At 37.2% G+C, this 18,800-nt stretch overlaps 2 pseudogenes; both read right to left on the minus strand.

Moving 5' to 3' along the window:
• Positions 1–1,476: 1,476 nt before the first annotated feature.
• Positions 1,477–3,401, minus strand: LOC135361453 (uncharacterized; annotated as a pseudogene).
• Positions 3,402–3,493: 92 nt separating this feature from the next.
• LOC123839238 (uncharacterized) lies at positions 3,494–6,118 on the minus strand (annotated as a pseudogene).
• Between the last annotated feature and the right edge of the window lie 12,682 nt (positions 6,119–18,800).

Below are 18,800 nucleotides of genomic sequence, written 5' to 3' on the forward strand. Positions count from 1 at the left end.
GCAGAATGCATGCTTAGAGGAAAGACTTAACAAGCAAAATATAATTCAGTATGCCAAGAGAAAGACAGAGCTTCTCAAAAAGCTTTAGCTATATCCAAAAAAATAGTCAGAGCATAATGGATAGAAGTTTACCTCAGGCTTTCTTTCCCACCATTTTTACTTCTCATAGTGAATTCAGTCATGTTAAGTTCATTTCATGTTAAGAACTGAACTGATTTGAGCCATAACCCATTATTTTTCGTACCTTCTATTCTGAAAATAACAGAGAAATAAGAAGATAGAATATGTAGTGTCATGCCCTGGCTTTGCCACATATTTGTAGTTATCCTGAGGAAATCAACTAAGTCTATGGTCCTTACATTTAACATTCCTCAGTGGATTAATCAAGGTTCTCAAAAAAACAAAACAAACAAACAAAAAAACAAATAGTTGGAATAGTAGATAGAGATGTGGGGATGGGGGAGAGATTGATTTATTATGAGGTATTGGCTCATGTGATTATGGCAAATTTCTACAGTCTGCCATCTATAAGCTGGAGACCCAGGAAAACTGGACATGTAGTTCAAAGTCCTGAGAACCAAAGAACTGATGGTGCTGATTCTCATCTGAGACCAAAGGTCTGAAAAAACAGGAGCACTGAAGGGAGAATATCAATGTCCCAGCTCAAGGATTCAGGCAGATAGAGAGAGTAAATCCTTCCTTTCTCCACCTTTTTGTTCTATTCATTTCCTCATTAGATTGGATAATGTCTACCTACATGAGGGAGGGCAATCCTCTCTACTCAGTCTACTGATTCAGATGTGTCCAGAAACATCTTCACAGACACACCCAGAAATAATGTTTAATCAGTAACCAGTCAAGTTCACACATAAACACACATAATAATGAGGAATGCTCATGGCGATTGCAGTCCTCATTGCTATAACTGGTCATTGTAACAGTGTAACATTACATTATAACTGGTAATTGTAATTACCTTTTTTTCATTACACATTCTGGTTTTTTTGTTGTTTTTGTTGTTTTGGGGGGGTAGTGGGTTTTTGTTTATTTGTTGTTGGGTTTTTTTTGTTTGTTTGTTTTTTGGGTTTTTTTTTTTTGCCTTCAGCAAGCACATTAGCTGGCCATGATTCTTTACATGGGGGTGTTGACCCAAAACTTCATTCCTCAAGTATCTGGATCATTAGTAGTCCTGCCTAGTTTGGGTTGTTGTAGTTTCCTGTTGACCTTAATCACAGGGCAAAGTAACATTGAAAGACACTCCAGACATACTTTTCATTACCTCCTTTGTGCAGTAGCAGTTCAGTTTCTCCATTGATAGACAAGCTCAATCACCGCAGCCAGCACAGTAGCTACCTTCTTTACTTGGTTAAGAGGCATGAGGAGTCTAAAGTGCCTGGGCAGCAGTCTTAGGTTCCAGTTCAACAGAATCATTGTTGGGTCTCCTATGGAAGCATTCCTCCATTTGGAACTAAGACCTCAGGGCCAAAAGAGGATAATGTAATGGGAACAGGAAACAAAAACAGTAATAATAAGTGGTACAACTCCCATACCCATCCTTTAATTTCTGGACCCATGAATTCTGGCTCTGAGACAAGCAGCACCGTGTATTAGATGCTGATTCAGAGCATAAATAGCCTTCTGGAGAACCTTGCCCCAACCCTGTGAGATAATGTCTCCTAGTTGGTGCTATAACTAAATCTTCAGAAGGTCATTCTACAAAACCAGTTGTGTCAGGATCATGAACAGTGATGATAAAAACTGTGGATCCCATGAGTATGCACCCACTGCTGCAAGTTTTGTTTGTTTACTTTGTGTGTGTGTGTGTGTGTGTGTGTGTGTGTGTGTGAAGTGAATTCCTTGATTAGAAACAATACTGTGTGGAATAACTTGACAGTGGATAAAACATTCTGTAAGTACATGGACAGGATGTTAGTTTTGGCAGCAGCATTGTGTGTAAGGAAGACAAATCTATATTCAGAATAAGTGTCTATTCCAGTAGAAAAAGAGTCTGTCCCTTCCATGATGGAAGTGGTCCAAAGCAATCAACTTGCCATCAGGTAGCTGACTGATCATTTTGGGGAATAATGCCATATCAGGGACTTAGTGTTAGTCTCTGCTGTTGGCCAATTGGGCACCAGGGGTAGCTGTAGCCAGATTGGCCTTGGTGAGTAGAAGAATATTTTGCTGAGTCCATGCATAACCTCTATCCCTGCCATCACGGTCTCGTATTTCATGAGCATGTTGGATGATGACAGGGATGACTAGAGAAAAAGGTTGACTGGTATTCACAGAATGGGTGAATTGAGTATTAAAATCCTCCTCTGCTAAGGTTATTCTTTGGTGAGTATTCACAGGGGCACAAATATCTTCATATTTCTTATCTATTCAGAAAAGTCAGTCCACATACTTCTTACTCAGATCTTTGTCAACAGTTTTCCAATCATGTTTCCAAGTACCTGACCATCCAACCAACATTGGTCATAGCCCATGAATCAGTATATACTTGCACATCTGGCCATTTATCTTTTTAAGGAAAGTAAGTAGGTGCACTGCTCAAATTCTGCCATTAGAGGATTTCCCTTCATAACTGTCCTTCAGGGATGTCCCAGAAAGGGATTGTAGAGCTTTAGTTGTCCACTTTCGGGTGGTGCCTGTAAATCATATAGAACCATCTGTAAATCAGATGTGCGTCTTCACTCCCTCTGTCATCTGATCATGGGAAGTTCCTCATGTGGCTATAAGTGCAGGAAGGGAGAGAAGGCAGTGTAGCAGAAGGAGGGATCATGTGCATTCATGCCACTTGTTCTTGTAACTTGTGCTTTCAGGGCCTGCTCATTCCTCATCACATATATACCATCTCCATGGAGTGTTGCTGTGCACACCCCACTTTATGGTCTAGGGTTAAGTGGTCAGTCTCTACCAAGGTCCAATAGCAGGTCAAGAGCCCTTTCTAAAAGGAGAGTTATTTGCAAAGGATGTCATGGTTTTGTTTTCAAATCATAGGGATCTGCTCTGCAAGTCACCTATAGGGACCTGCCAAAGATTCCAAATACCATTCAATAAGAACGCCACTAAAATTCAAGCACTATTGGATCTCATGGATCATATGGCCCAAGATACAGAGCAGATTATTTAACAGCTTGGACCTGTTGTAGCACCATCTCTTATTCTGGGCACCACTTAAAACTAACAACTTTTTAGATAGTTCAGTAAATAGGCCAGAGTAACACACCCAAATGACGAATATGTTGCCTCCAAAATTCAGAGAGGCCTACTAGGCACTGTGGCTGTTTTGTTTTGTTTTGTTTGTTGTTTTTTGTTTTAGGTTGTAGGAGGTGCCTATACTTCCTCCAAGGGATATCTTGACATGCCCCACACCAGTAGACCTCTAGAAATTTCATTGAAGTAGGGACCTGTGAATTCTGTCAGACTTACTTCACACCCCTGGCATACAAGTATCTTACCAGTAACTACTACTACCAATACTTAATGACTAAGTTGCTACTTTTTGCTCAATAAATTCAATCAGCATAAGTCAGTCAATGTAATGGACCAGTGTTATATCTTGTAAAAATAAAAGATGATCAAGATTCCTGTGAACTAAATTATGACATAGGGCTAGAGAATTGATATACTGTTGATGTAGGACAGTGATGGTATATTATTGCCTTGCCAGCTGAAAACAAACTGTTTCTGGTTGGGTTTATTGACAGGGAAAGAGAGAAAAAAAAAAGGCATTTTCTAGATCAATAACTAAATACCAGATACCAAGGAATGTGTTAATTTCCTCCAACAATGAAAACACATCTGACACATCAGCTTCAATCGGAGTCATCACCTGTTTAAATTTAGGATAATCTACTGTCATTTTTCAAGATCCATCTGTCTTCTACACAGGCCAAATAGGGAAGTTGAATGGGACAGTGGTGGGAATCACCACCCCTGCATCCTTCAAGGCCTTGATAGTGGCACTAATCTCTGCAGTCCCTCCATGAGTGCATGTAGGATTACTTCTGATTTATGATTTTCCTAGGTAGGTCAATTCTCTTGGCTTCCACTTAGCCTTTCTCACTCCATAGCCCTCACTCATAGGTCAGGGCACCTATGTGGACCTTCTGCTAGCTGTGGAGTGTATCTTTTTTAATAATGCATTTGGGAACTGAGGAAATAACCACAGGATGGGTTTGAGGTCTCACTGGGCCCACTGTGAAATGAACCTGAGCTAAAACTCTATTGATCATCTGACCTCCTTAAGCCCTTACTCTGGCTAGTAAACCACAATATTTTTGGTCTCTCAGAATTAGAGTCAATTCAGAACCAGTGTCTGTCTAGTAGTCCCCAAGAGGTCTGATCATTTCCTTTTCCCCAGTGCACAGTTACTATGGTAAAATATTGTAGGTCCCTTTAGGAAAGACCAGGAGAAAGATTGACAGTTTAAATTTTGGCAGTGTACTAGGTCATTCCTCAAGGAGACCCATCCTCTCTTTCATTTAAGGGGTTCTGGTTCTGTAAACTGGATCAAGTCTGGGAATTGATCGAGGGATCATGACTCTCTTTTTATGATTCAAGCTAGACTGTTGTTCACTTGACCTAGAACTTTTCTGTTTCTACAAATTAAATAAGAATTGGGGCACCTGGGTGGCTCAGTCGTTAAGCGTCTGCCTTCGGCTCAGGTCATGATCCCAGAGTCCTGGGATCGAGCCCCGCGTCGGGCTCCCTGCTCGGCGGGAAGCCTGCTTCTCCTTCTCCCACTCCCCCTGCTTGTGGTTCCCTCTCTCGCTGTGTCTCTCTCTATCAAATAAATAAAATCTTTAAAAAAAAAAAGAATTTTTTTTTTTTTTTTTTTTTTTTTTTTTTTTTTTAAAGATTTTATTTATTTATTTGAGACAGAGAGAATGAGAGACAGAGAACACGAGAGGGGGGAGGGTCAGAGGGAGAAGCAGACTCCCCGCCGAGCAGGGAGCCCGATGCGGGACTCGATCCCGGGACTCCAGGATCATGACCTGAGCCGAAGGCAGTCGCTTAACCAACTGAGCCACCCAGGCGCCCAAAAAAAAAAAGAATTTAATTGGCTTCATACCTATTTCACTTCTAGGACCACCAAGATCAGTTAGTGAATGCCATAGGTCTACATGAGTCAGACTTTTCTGATTGCTATTTTGATTCTCCTGTCTATTAGGGTAACCAGTCCCAACTTTCCTTTGGTGGTTGAGTGCTGCCACTTAGTCCCCACCACCCAGGAATAGATTACTCCCATTGCACTTAAGTTTCTCAGTTAAGTGGCTTTGGTTCCTACTACTGTAAGGTCTGGCTTGGAGAAAAGCAATCACAAAGACCTTCAAGAATGTTGGGGCTCCCATCACAAATTTATTTCTCACAGTATTAGTGGAATCTATGTTTTCTGGGCCCTCCTAATGTGGGTGAGTAGGTTTTAAATGAAAAAATCCGCTCTAACATCCCAATCCCCTTAAGGCTTTGAATCCCTTCTTCTATATTAAACGAAGCCAGGTTGGGCATTTCCAGTTTGCTCACTATAGGCCACATTTTGGCCTATGTTTCAGGCAACCGACCAACTAAACTGTGACAGCTGTTTCTGACTCCTTGAGCTGCAGTATTAAATGCAGGATCTCTGCTTAGTAAGTCCGTATCTATAAGTTTGGCATGATTTAATTTTATCTGACTTTCACTGTTGTCTGGTACTCTTACTATCCATTCCCACACTTGTTTCTTGGATTTCTCTGTATAAATTAGAAATTCAGATAATTCTTTCATAGTGTAATGTATCTGCACATGGGTCACACTGCACCTTACCTTTAGGGGCCTGCTGGGACTTGTATCTCCTTATAGGTCTAGAAGGAAAGAAGAGTGCTGGGGGTGGATCTTGAGAAGAATCAACATTGTCTTGCATGGCTACCCCCTCAGGGGAGGCTCTGGAAGTTTCCTCAGGTGATGTGGATGGAGGTGGAAAGACTAATACTGCTGGAAATCCAGAGGCCTCTTCCACTGGCAAAGAAAAGTCAGAATTTAGGGACTTAATGCCTACAACTTCATCCAGGTCTTCCTGTATGTCACCATCCTGATTTACAAGATGCCATTTTTTCCCAATCAATACCCTCATTTTAAAAGTAAACACCCCTGCCAAGTTGAGAGTTCAACTTGCATCGTAATTCACCCAGAGGATGAGATTCTCTATTTAGTTTTCAGCAATCTCAGTCTTGCAGCTTCATGAGATAAGGACATCTTTAGGTCATTTTTTATGCTACTTGAGTTGGGAATTCAAATTCCTGAGCTCATATTTGCTTCTGGTAAGTGGTAGATTAGGAGTATCCAATATAGGTATTTTGCATATCTCTGTGACTAGTTCATATAGTGGAGTGCTAGTGCTCTCTTTACTACAGAAAATAATCACTATTGTCTTTAAATCTTTAAAGACATTTTTTTTTTTAAATCTAATCACTTTAGCCAATTCCAGAAACCTTAAAACCAACTCAGGAAACTCATCCTAAAAGTTCAGTGCCTGTAGAACCACTCTCAGTACCAAAAGTTATATTAGAGTTCTCTAGAGAAGCAGAACCACTGCACTTCATACATAAAAATAAAACTCCCATCATGGTGGTTTTAAAACTTGACCACTAATTTCTTGAAACATTCTTGAACATGAATGAGTTTGCCACTGCTTTGACTCACAGCGAACTGCAGAAATGACTTTGAGGTCTAAAAGGGCATGCAGATTCTACGTTGTTTGCCAGAACTTTGAGTCATTAGGAAAGACCTTCAAGTACTCTACTACTGCCATTCTGAAGATACTTTATGTAAACTCCCTGCCAATAATCCCAGCTAATCCCAGCTTTCTGTCCAATTCTGTAAAGGTCTCAAACATAACAATAAAGAAACTATCTTGGAAGTGGATATTCCAGCACCATTTCACTGACTCCCATACAAATCAGCTTATCACCAGCCATTCCACATAGGTCTTCTTAGCTTAGTTACAAGACATGAAGAAGCAGAGCCAAGACATTCTTTCTGTGTCCTGTCTAAATCCCCAACTCAAAGAATCCAAAATGATCATAAAATGTTTGTTTTACACCACTAAGGTTAGAGTTGTTTGTTATGTAGCTGTAATAACTTGGAATTAAATTTGTTACTTGGGTGTGAACTGCTCCATAACAAAAATCTAAAATACATGAATTCAGGTTTGTAACCATGTGGCAGGCAAAATATGGTAGATTTTCTTTGGGTTTGTTTTTAATTCAGATATAATTGACATATAACATTATATTAGTTTCAGATGTACAACATAACTATTCAATATTTGCATTTGTATATATTGCAAGATTATCACCATCATAAGTCTAGTTAACATCCATCACCACACAAGAACTTTTTTTTCTTGCAATGAGAACTTTAAAATCTACTCTTAACAACTTTCAAACATACAAGACAGTATTGTTATCTGTATTTACCACACTGTATATTACATCCCTAAGACTTATTTATTTTATATCTGGAAGTTTGTGCCTTTTGACCATGTTCATCCATTTTGCCCACCATCCACCTCCCACCTCTTTTTAGATTCCACAAATAAGTGACGTGATATTCTATCTCTCTTTTGTAATGTAACTTTGCCACTTTTCTATCAAGATACAGATTTTGTTTTTCAACCTTCTTGAATCTGAACCAGCTTGTGATTGCTGTGACCAATCGATGGTAGAAGTGACATGCAGTAGTTTTGGAACTAGTGCCTGGTTTGCCCAATAGTTTTAGCTTTCTACTTTTTGAAATTGTTATTCTTAGAACATTCCATTTCAGAACACAGATGTCATGTCGAGAGCCCCACCACATGGAGATGCCCTGTCATGAGTTCCATTAAACAATCCCATCCAATGGTAAATATCAATTACCAACTTCTCCAGCAAACCATTTGGCTTGTCCAGACCACTCAAGCATTTAGGGGACTCCAGTCCCAGATGCAATTTTTTTGTAACAGCATGAGAAATCCAAGCAAGTACCACCAGCTGTGCCCAGTCAACCCCCCAGCATCTTTAGTGATGATAATAAATTGTCATTTAAAACATTAAGTTTAATGTGGTTTGTTGTGCAGAGAGTTGGCTACCACTGCTGCCAAGGGCCCAGAGAACAGAGCATAAAGCCACAGAAGATTATATTCCACGGACTTACTTGGCTTGGTTATAAACTTATTTTAGAGCAATGATTCATGTATTCCTTCTATTTTCTTCATTTTTGAATGGCAATGCCTATTCTGTGTCTGCCCCACCATTATATTTTGAATGCTAGCAACTTGCTTTCTAGTTTTAAAACCCACAGAGGGAGAGAAATCTTGCTTTAGGATGAGTTATACCCAGAGGCTCCCCCATGCATGATTTAGATGAAGATATTTGGAATATTTTCAGTTGATGATATTTAGATATAATTTTAGACTTAGAATTAATGCTGGAATAGGTTAAGACTTTGGGACATGTTGACATGAAGTGAATTTATTTTGAATGTGGGACGGATGTGAATTGCAGAGGATCAGGGGGCATACTATAGGAGGTTGATAGTGTTCTCCAAAAATTCATGTCTACCTGTAACCTCAGAATTTGATCTTAATTTGGAAATAGTATATTATCAGATGTAATTAGTTAAGATGAGATCATACTAGATTAGGGGCCTTAAATCCAATAACTGGTGTCCTTATAACAAGAGGAGAGAACCATGTAAAGATAGAAACAGAGTTTGGAAGGCAGTCACAAGCTAAAGAATGCCAAGGATCTCTGGGAGTCCCCAGAAGCTAGGGAGAGGAACAGAAAAATTCTTCCCTGGAGTCTTCAGAGAGCCCATTGCCCTGTCAATACCTTAATTTCAGACCTCTGCACCCAGAATTATACAAAAATAAATGTCTATTATTTTAAGCCACCTAGTTTGTGGTCATATGTTATTAGCAGTCCTAAGGGAGTATATAGAACCTTATAAGATTTGAGAAAAATTATTTACCATGCTATTTTCACTAATTTCAGAGTCAAAAAATGAGAATAATACAAAAAAGTAACGAAAGTGGGGTGCCTGGGTGGCTCAGCCAGTTAAGCGTCTGCCTTTGGCTTAGGTCATGATCCCAGGGTCCTGGGATTGAGCCCCACGTCTGGATCCCTGCTCAGTGGGGAGTCTGCTTCTCCCTCTACCCCTCCTCCTGCTCATGTTCTCTTTCTCTCTCAAATAAATAAATAAAATATTTTTAAAAAGGTAATGAAAGAGTATATTCTTGCTTTCAAGGCAGAAGATACCCCCTAAATGTTGAGGTGATAGTTATATACTAGTTACATATTTTCAGGTACCAGAAGTTATATCCTTCCTTGTACAGGAAGAACATGTACAACAGAGGCTTTTGCAGGTATAGAACTTTGACATAAGTTGCATGCATGTTCTGTTTCACACTCTCCTGGAAAGATGGCTATTCAATTCTTCATATTTACGGGGTCCACTGGTAGTAGTCCTGAATTTGAATTTTGGGAATGACTCAGTAAGTAAACCATCAATTTTTAAATAATACATACCTAAAAGCAATCTCACTCTTAAAATTTTGAATGGATTTTTTTTGTCTGTATTCAAATTGGCATAATCAAATTTTAGCAAATTTTATCAAATATATATTTAATCCATACATGTTTTGCAAACAATGAATCATGGAACACTACATCAAAAACTAATGATGTAATGTATGGTGATTAACATAACATAATAAAAAATAAATTAATTAAAAAATGAAAAAAAATGTTTTCTACACCAAAAACAAAAACAAAAAACAAACCCTTTTTACAAAGTAGCCATGTTAGTTAACTCCTGTTATAATATTGCTTAACAAATTATTGAAAATTCACCGATAGCCAATAATAAGCCTTTATCCTCTTTTATCCTATTTTCTGTAGCTCTCCAGGTCATCTAGCGGGGTTCTCCTTCAAGTCATATATCTACAGGTTAGCTGTAATTTTTATGAACTGAGCTGGCCTCAACCGGGCTCACCTGGCCTCAGCTCTAGGCTTCAGAGATTGGATAGTGGCTGTCTGGGGTGTTTCTTTCACATTTCAATAGCAGAAGCATGGGATTACTAAATCCACACATCCACACTTACTTTATGCAGATGCTTTCCCCTCATTGGCTAAAGCAAGTTTTGTGGCTTAGCTGAAATTATGGTTTTGGAAAGTAGAAGTGTCCTCCACTCACCATGAAACTGCAAATGTGTGGCTTATTGTACTATGAAAGGGAAATGAATTAGGAATAAAACTCAAACCACAATATTATTTATAAGTGGAGACCAGGCCACCAAGAGGTCTTATTCTGAGACCCTTAGTTACGAATCTAAATACCACACATTTTTCAGATCCTATCAACACAATTATCATCAGCATGGTAGATAATTAGCACATTTTGCAAAATTGTGCAGATTCAGAGTTGACAATGAAAAAAAAGCTATAGCTGTTCCAGACAAGTGACAATATATTGTGTCTGGCTGTGTGGTGGCATTGTGTTTTGTCAACTTAACTAATTTGAAGCTATATTTTTAGACTTCATTTCCCTGAATATTTCTGAAGTATGGTTTACGATATGGAAAAATTGAGCTAGATTTGGAGGAAGACGTGAAGCAGCAGCTATTTTTATGGTATTCACCTTTTCTGAGATACATGTTTTTGCTGGCTTATTTCCTTGACAATGGCATCACCCAGATTGTAGCTCTAGCTCCCATGGATTTTCTCTTTCAGCTTTTCTGAGTTCTGGGCTAGGCAGTCGTGCTGCTCTGTGGTGCAGGGTGCAATATGGGTCAATAGCATCATTGACATTGTAGGTGGTCAGGGGAAATGGAATGTTGCATTGGTAAATACTTAGAAGTTGGTTTTCCAGAAAATAAAATCACTAATTGGAAGAATTTGCCAATTTTCATGTTGAAAATTGTCTCATCATGGCCTATTTCAATATCAGTGTGATATTAACTGTGTCAACAAATTCTTAAAATTTAACATTTGCCTCTCATGAAATAATATGAGCCAGTTCCATAATTCCACCAGACATACATGAGTTCCAGTTTTTCCTTTGACATCCTGTTTTGTCCTTGAAGTTTCCATATTGTTTGGGTTCCCATCTTTCTTTGTAGATTCCAGTGTTGCATGCTCCTTGCCATTCGCATCATGACTCCCAACCTGGCTTAACTATGGTGACTTAAACTGCAATATGGTATGCAAAGGCAACAGTCTTTTAGAGACTTCTCCACTAGCTCCTATAAGTGCATAAGATTTAATATCTATAATAAATCCTTTCTTTCTATATAACTGACTCAGCTTATTTGATCAATCCATACTAATATCTAGTGTATATGTTTCTTCCATGCAGATAAAACATCTGCCAAACTAATAACTATGTATCAGGAGATAGAGGCCATATTAATTTATAAGAATTCCATATCTGAAATAGCAGCTATAGCTGGAGTCACTGATTTATTGAATTTTGAAAATCTTTACTTTCTGAATGTTTCAAGTAGCTATGCAGGAATATACATGGTAGAGAGTGAGTCAATGTCTTCTATTTAACCCCCACAACCGATACTTTAAATTAAAGCTAGAATTATCCTAAGGGCTGAATATATCTTTTTGTACTATGTACCCAAGAATGGAAGGAAAAAATGTATAGCTAAAGGATTTCATTGTGATATCAAGCTATGTCTGTCATCTGATCCCTATAATGCATCATTCTGCTTTAAGGATAACAGTGGTATCCATATTTCTTAAAGATTCAAGTAAGGTCAGAAGTAATATCCAATATTCCCTAAAAAGATTTAGGTATTTTGCTTTCCTCAAAAGTGCAGTTACCTAACCACAAAAGACCCCAGGATAGCCAAAACAATTTTGAGAAAGAAAAACAAAGCTGGAGGTATCACAATTCCAGTTTTCAAAATAAACTACAAAACTGTAATAATTAAAACAATATGCTACTGACATAAAAACAGACATGTAGGTCAATGGAAAAAAATAGAAAGCCCAGAAATAAATCCATGCTTATATGGTCAATTAATCTGTGACAAAGGAGACAAGAATATACAATGGGGAAAAGACTGTCTTCAACAAAAGGTACTTGGAAAACTGGACAGCTACATGTAAAAGAATAACTTTGGACCATTTTTCTACATTGTAAACAAAAATAAACTCAAAATAGATTAAAGACCTAAATGTAGACCATAAAACTCCTAGAAGAAACATAGGCAGTAATTTCTTTGACATCAGCAATAGAAACTGTTTCCTAAGATGTATCTCCTCAGGCAAGGAAACTAAAGCAAAGTTAAACTGTTAGGACTAAATCTAAATAAAAGCTTTTGCACAACAAACCATCAACAAAACAAAAAGACAACTTAGTGAATAGGAGAAGATACTTGCAAATGATATAGTGATAAGAGATTAATATCTAAAATATATAAAGAACTTTGACAACCCAACGCCAAAAAACACACAAATAATCTGATTAAAAATGGGCAGAGGATCTGAGTAGATATTTTTCCAAAGAAGACATACAAATGGTCAACAGACATATGAAAAGATGCTTAACATCACTAATCATCAAGGGAATGCAAATCAAAACCACAATGAGATACCACCTGCCAGAATGGCTAAAATAAAAAAGATAAGAAATGACAAGTGGGGGCGCCTAGGTGGCTCAGTTGGTTGGGCGACTGCCTTCGGCTCGGGTCATGATCCTGGAGTCCCTGGATCGAGTCCCGCATCGGGCTCCCTGCTCGGCGAGGAGCCTGCTTCTCCCTCTAACCCTCCCCCCTCTCATGTACTCTCTCTCTCTCTCATTCTCACTCTCTCAAATAAATAAATAAATCTTAAAAAAAAAAAATGACAAGTGTTGTCAAGGATGTGGAGAAGCAGGAACTCTCATGCACTATTGGTGGGAATGCAAATTAGTGCAGCTGCTGTGGAAAACAGTATGGGAGTTCCTCAAAAAAATAAAATTGGGCGCCTGGGTGGCTCAGTCGTTAAGCGTCTGCCTTCGGCTCAGGTCATGATCCCGGGGTCCTGGGATCGAGTCCCACATCGGGCTCCCTGCTCTGCGGGAAGCCTGCTTCTCCCTCTCCCGCTCCCCCTGCTTGTGTTCCCTCTCTCGCTGTGTCTCTCTCTGTCAAATAAATAAACAAAATCTTAAAAAAATAAATAAATAAAAATAAAATTACCATAAGATGCAGTAATTCCACTACTGGGTATTCAGCCAAAGAAAATAAAAACACCTACCTGGAAAGATATATGCATCCCTATGTTTATTGCAGCACTATTTACAATAGCCAAGGTATGGAAGCAACTCAAGTGTCCATCCATAGATGAATGGATAAAGACAATGTAGTGTATATATACAATGGAATATTACTCAGCCATAAAAAAGAATGAGATCTTGCCATTTGCAGCATGGATGGACCTAGAGGGTATATGCTAAGTGAAATAAGTCAGCGAAAGACCGATACTATATAATTTCACTCATGTGGAATTTAAGAACCAAAACAAACAAGGGGGGGAGAAAGACACAAACAAAAAAAGACTTAAATACAGACAACAAAATGGTGGTTGCCATAAGGGGTGTGTATGGGGGGGGGAATGGGTAAGCTAAAGAGGATAAAGAGTACAATTATTTCGATGAGCACTGAGTAATGTATAGACTTTTTGAATCATTGTATTAATTATCTTGTATGCCTGAAACTAATGTAAAAAAAAAAAATGCAGTTACCTGGGTTAATGACCATAAGATACTTTTGACAAATTTAAGAAAATATTTCAAAATATGCACTTGTGATTTTACAGAAGGGGCCTTTTCTTTTTTTTTTTTTTTTTAAGATTTATTTATTTATTTGAGAGAGCAAGAATGAGAGAGAGAGAGTACATGAGAGGGGGGAGGGTTAGAGGGAGAAGCAGGCTCCTCGCCGAGCAGGGAGCCCGATGCGGGACTCGATCCAGGGACTCCAGGATCATGTCCTGAGCTGAAGGCAGTCGCTCAACCAACTGAGCCACCCAGGCACCCAGAAGGGGCCTTTTCATAGGTACTTATTGGTCTATGAAGTAAGCCTGAAAATTGTAATTGGAATGATCTCATATAGTGTCTCAAATCAGAGCTATGTTCACAAAAATACTTTTCTTTCAACTTTCAATGGGGATAGAGGACTTATACAAATTATTTATACATATCTAGAGATTTCTGCTATTTGGAACATTTTTGTAGCTATGATTACCATGTAGTTCCAGCTGCCTATTAAAATGGCTCAATTTTCTTTCAGTGATTACATAATTCTACCTCATCACTATGCTACACACATACTGAGATCAAGAGCTTGTGGTAATTGCATAGTAATAAACAGGGTTGGGCCCTAAAAGGCCTTCTTAGTTTTATCTAGCAAGGAAGGAACAGGTTTATGAACTGTGGAGGAGAAGAAAGCAGGAATTCAGAGGTCTCTAAGTCTCATGAATATTCCAAGGTACCCTCCGGTTGCATTTCACACATTCTTAAGCCCATTCTAGAACATGAACTGGAATCTCACTCTTTTACTGCACATCGCTAAATCATTAACATATCCCTGACCATCTGTTCTTAGCATCCATTCTCTGGTAACAATTTCTGTATGATTAGGATTGATTGCAAGTAACAATAATTATACTGCCTACTGTAAGCAAAAAGGAATTTTTTTTTTAATTATGTGAATTATGTCACAGAATTTAAAGGAAAAATTAGCCATTTTTAAATAGGAAATGAGCTAGGTAGCAGAATTTAATGCATATTCTCTTTAGGAAACCATTGTAGAAATGGATTCCTAATTTTTTTTTTTTTCCAGGCCTGTATACCTTACTACTGATTAAATTTAAGGGATAAGAGATTCTAGTTAGCTTGGCTTTGTGAGGTGTACATAATTTGGTGGAGAGGAGGGTTATCTGCCAGCTTGATTAATGGTTCAATAAGGAATATATACAATGAGAATATGGATATTCTCAAACCAAGGTGGGGATACTACTAGAAGCAGAAAAATGGATGCTGAATGGATAAAAACAAAGCTTGTCTACTACATAACCTAAAAATGGATCATAAAAAGAGCAGAATATTAGGAATAAGGGAACAAAGTTGGTATACATTGTTCTAATTACTAGATATATGGTATCAAGACACTTAACTTCCCTGAGCCTCAGTGTTTTTTATTTTTATTTTTAAAGTGAGATGGTTAGAATAGTTGATCTTTAAAGATAATTTGCATTCTAAATTTCAATGATTTTTTTCATTTTTAATAAATCATATGATGGTAATATGACTCAACCATTATTAATTACTTCTCAACCTCAGTAAATATATCTGGCCATGATTCTCCAGATATGTACATACTCTTGTTACATATGAATGTGCTTACTCTCTTTCATGGCTGATTCACTGAGAAAAGAGTGAATGTCAGTCCTAGGAAAGTATTTAAGTAGTTGAAAGTGTTTTTAGTAACACTTATAAATCTACTTTTGATGTTCTTCACTTTCTCAGGCTCTTCCTCTCCAGATACTGGTCAATATGCCCTGCTAGAAAAGAGAAGTTCTCACATCCAGTATCTACATTTTGTCATTTTTATAGCTGTATTTTTTCAGATCGCTGATTAATGACTAATGAGCAAGTAATTCTGTATACTGTATTTTGATTCAGTGATCATCTATGTCTTCCTGAATTTTTTTTCCTATTATACACACTGGCAAACTACAGTCATGTTTCCAGGCAGTATTGTTAGCAAAATTGTGGTTTAGATTTTGTTAAAACAATGTACTTAACATGATATTTGGAAGATGGGAAAGAAGAAAGCATTATTCTTCTCTGGCTTGAAGGGTAGTTATGTGGACTGATGACAGCCCTGAAGTTTGTAGTAGTTCCCAGTAAAGCTCCTACAGATGGACAGTTCTGCTGCTTAGCTGCTAAAGGCAGTTAGTAGATCAGTGATGACAATTTATTGTGCTCTGTTACTTTTTAATATTTCAAACACAGGATTCCCTAAACTAGAAGATTATGCTCTTTTAAAATGTTCTTTTGATAATAGATCTGAAGGTCTTTATCTAGATTCAGAAATTATTGACAAAAGCTAGGGGAGAGGACCCTGTATGTCTATATCAGAGACTCTCTAGGGTCAGGAAATCTTGCTTCTTTTGATAATATGAATAGATAAAACAAGATTCTCTCCTTTTCCAACACTAAATATTTGCCAAACGTTTTTTGGTTGTTTCTTGACAGTCTCCTAATCTTGCTTCCAAAATATAATCCACCTATACCCTTTAGACTTTAAATTTAGGTTTAGATCAAAGACCTGCTTTTTCCTCCAGGAACAATTTATTTTAATGACTTTATTACAACAATCCAGAAGGGAACATTTGAACCACTTTACTCTGTAAACTTCTCTTCAGTTCTTCCTGAGCTTATGTGCTTGAACTTGGCTGGTCTTTGCTCCTCTTCCTCCTCCCCTGCCTCCACTTTCTATAGAAATAGCTATTTTTACATGCAGTTTTTCTTTGTATTTCAGTGCTAAACTCAGTATACCCTTAATAAAATCCATATTTTGGCCTTCAAGTTCTCTCATATAAAATTCAGAGGGAAGTATAAAACTATTCCTTTGTGAATCATTAAAATGACTCTGATATATTCACTAAATAGAGGAGTCAAGCATCTATTAAGATTTTGATCTGTTTTCACAATCTTGTAATCCCTGTTTACAAATTGATTGTTTCATGAATAGAAATTTTTATTAGTCATGGTTGAATAGAACAGGCTATATTTTTTCTTAAGGAAAGAATAGATAAATATATATATTTTTTAATTTAGTCATGTAAATATTTGGATATTTTATGCCATCATTTATTATGGGTATTTTAGCAAATTTTATGACAAATTCACTTACTAGTTTTCCAAGACTCTAATTCATGATTTGACTGCTTAATCTCCAAGGAAAGGGCAAATTTCATAAGTTTATCAAACAGCTATTTATTAATACTTCATTTAGGATTCTGTGGAATATCAACAGATGTGTATTACCAGGATTCATTAAAGCTCTGGGTATACACATTTCCATTCCTTCAACATGGCCCCAGTGTGGCACATCAGCCCACGGACTGACATAAGTTTTGGAATGCTAGCTACTCATTGAAAGATCTATCAGCTTAGTCTTATTTAGTGTGAACTCATGGAACTATAGATAAACTTAACATGTTAAATATCAAAGTTAATAGTTTTCAGTTATGATAAACTGATTATATAATTATATGTCCTGTGTGTGTGTCTGTGCATGGAGAGAGAGTGAGAGGGAGATCAAACAACCTGGTTTGAATGAACTGAGAAGTGGAAATAATTTAAAGCCTCAGTTGGACAGAAACTCAAGGTTTAAAAATCTTGTAAATATAAAATCCTGTTTAAGTACCAACATTGCTAACAACACAAAACAACTATGTTGAGGATGACTTTTATTTTCTTTGAACTTAACTTGACTTTTGATGGTGGCCATAGAGTATAACATATATAACCCCTAATTCATATCATTTATTCATATATCATTCATACATATATGCAGTCATTGTTTTACTCTTCCTATTGGCAATATGGGTCTTTCTTTTATTCTCTTCTTTATTCAGTCTAAGATGGGATTTTTAAAATATGATTTTTCATTTTATTACAAGTATTATTTCATTGTTAACTGTTAATTCATCACTTTAATATATTGCTTATTTTATACATTTTAAAGTATTTCTAGTGGAGTTAGATTCCAATCAAGTAGTAAAAACAATGGTCATGGGGAGCCTGGGTGGCTCAGTCGGTTAAGCATCTGCCTCCCAGGGTCCTGGGATGGAGCACCACCTCGGCCTCCCAGCTCAGCGGGGAATCTGCTTCTCCCTCTAATTCTGTTCTGCTCATGCTCCCTCTCACTCTCCCTCTCTCTCAAATAAATAAATAAAATCTTTTTAAAAATAAAATAAAAATAATGGTCAGTAGTACTTTGTATTTGTCTGATTCCCATAATTTAGCCAGCCAGTTTACCTACAGTATACGATATATATTCACTATGGACTGTGGAAGAATATTTACAGAAATAATTGAAGGTGTAATATGTTCCTTTTTTGTCTTAATATGTTTTATAATATCATTTATTTTTTAAGTTTTTCTTTTATTGAGCTAAGTGTTTCAATTACTGGTAAAAATGAATAATTATAAAACATTATTATTGCTTCCTCCACTTCCTGTATTTATTTTGTTTTAAACTATTTAGTCTTCTAAAGAAGGTACTCTGTCTTTCACATAAAGGAATCCCTATTAGGTTAGTAATCATGTCTATTTGAATTAGACCTTTAAATGGTCATACTTGCTTTTGTTATTTCAGGATTAGATTATTACAATCCTCTACTGGCTTCTGGCCCAGGAGGAACCTGCATAAACCCCCCCTAGTACAGGATGTTGCTGCCAGATTCTTTTTGCAAAAAGCATCAGTCTGAATATATTTTCATGTTCCTTTCTGTTTGTTGTCTAAATTATAGGTTAGGCAATATATTAATTTTAAAATGACTCCTTTTCCTTGAAGCTTTTTAGTGACATTGGCTCACTGAGTATTAGTAAGTTTTTGGTTTCTTTTTAAGTACTCTTAAGCAAATGTTTTGTTAACCTGAGTGTTAGTTTATAATTATTCCATAATAAAGCCTTGTAAAGGTGTTCTGCACCTTCATTTATATAATACCCTCAATAAATGTGTGTTTCGGTATTCCAAGTATTTATAAAGTTAT

The sequence above is a fragment of the Mirounga angustirostris genome, unplaced genomic scaffold, assembly GCF_029215605.1.
Source record: "Mirounga angustirostris isolate CCGP_5_RB_7025 unplaced genomic scaffold, mMirAng1.0.hap1 SCAF_3, whole genome shotgun sequence".
Classification (NCBI taxonomy): Eukaryota; Metazoa; Chordata; class Mammalia; order Carnivora; family Phocidae; genus Mirounga; species Mirounga angustirostris.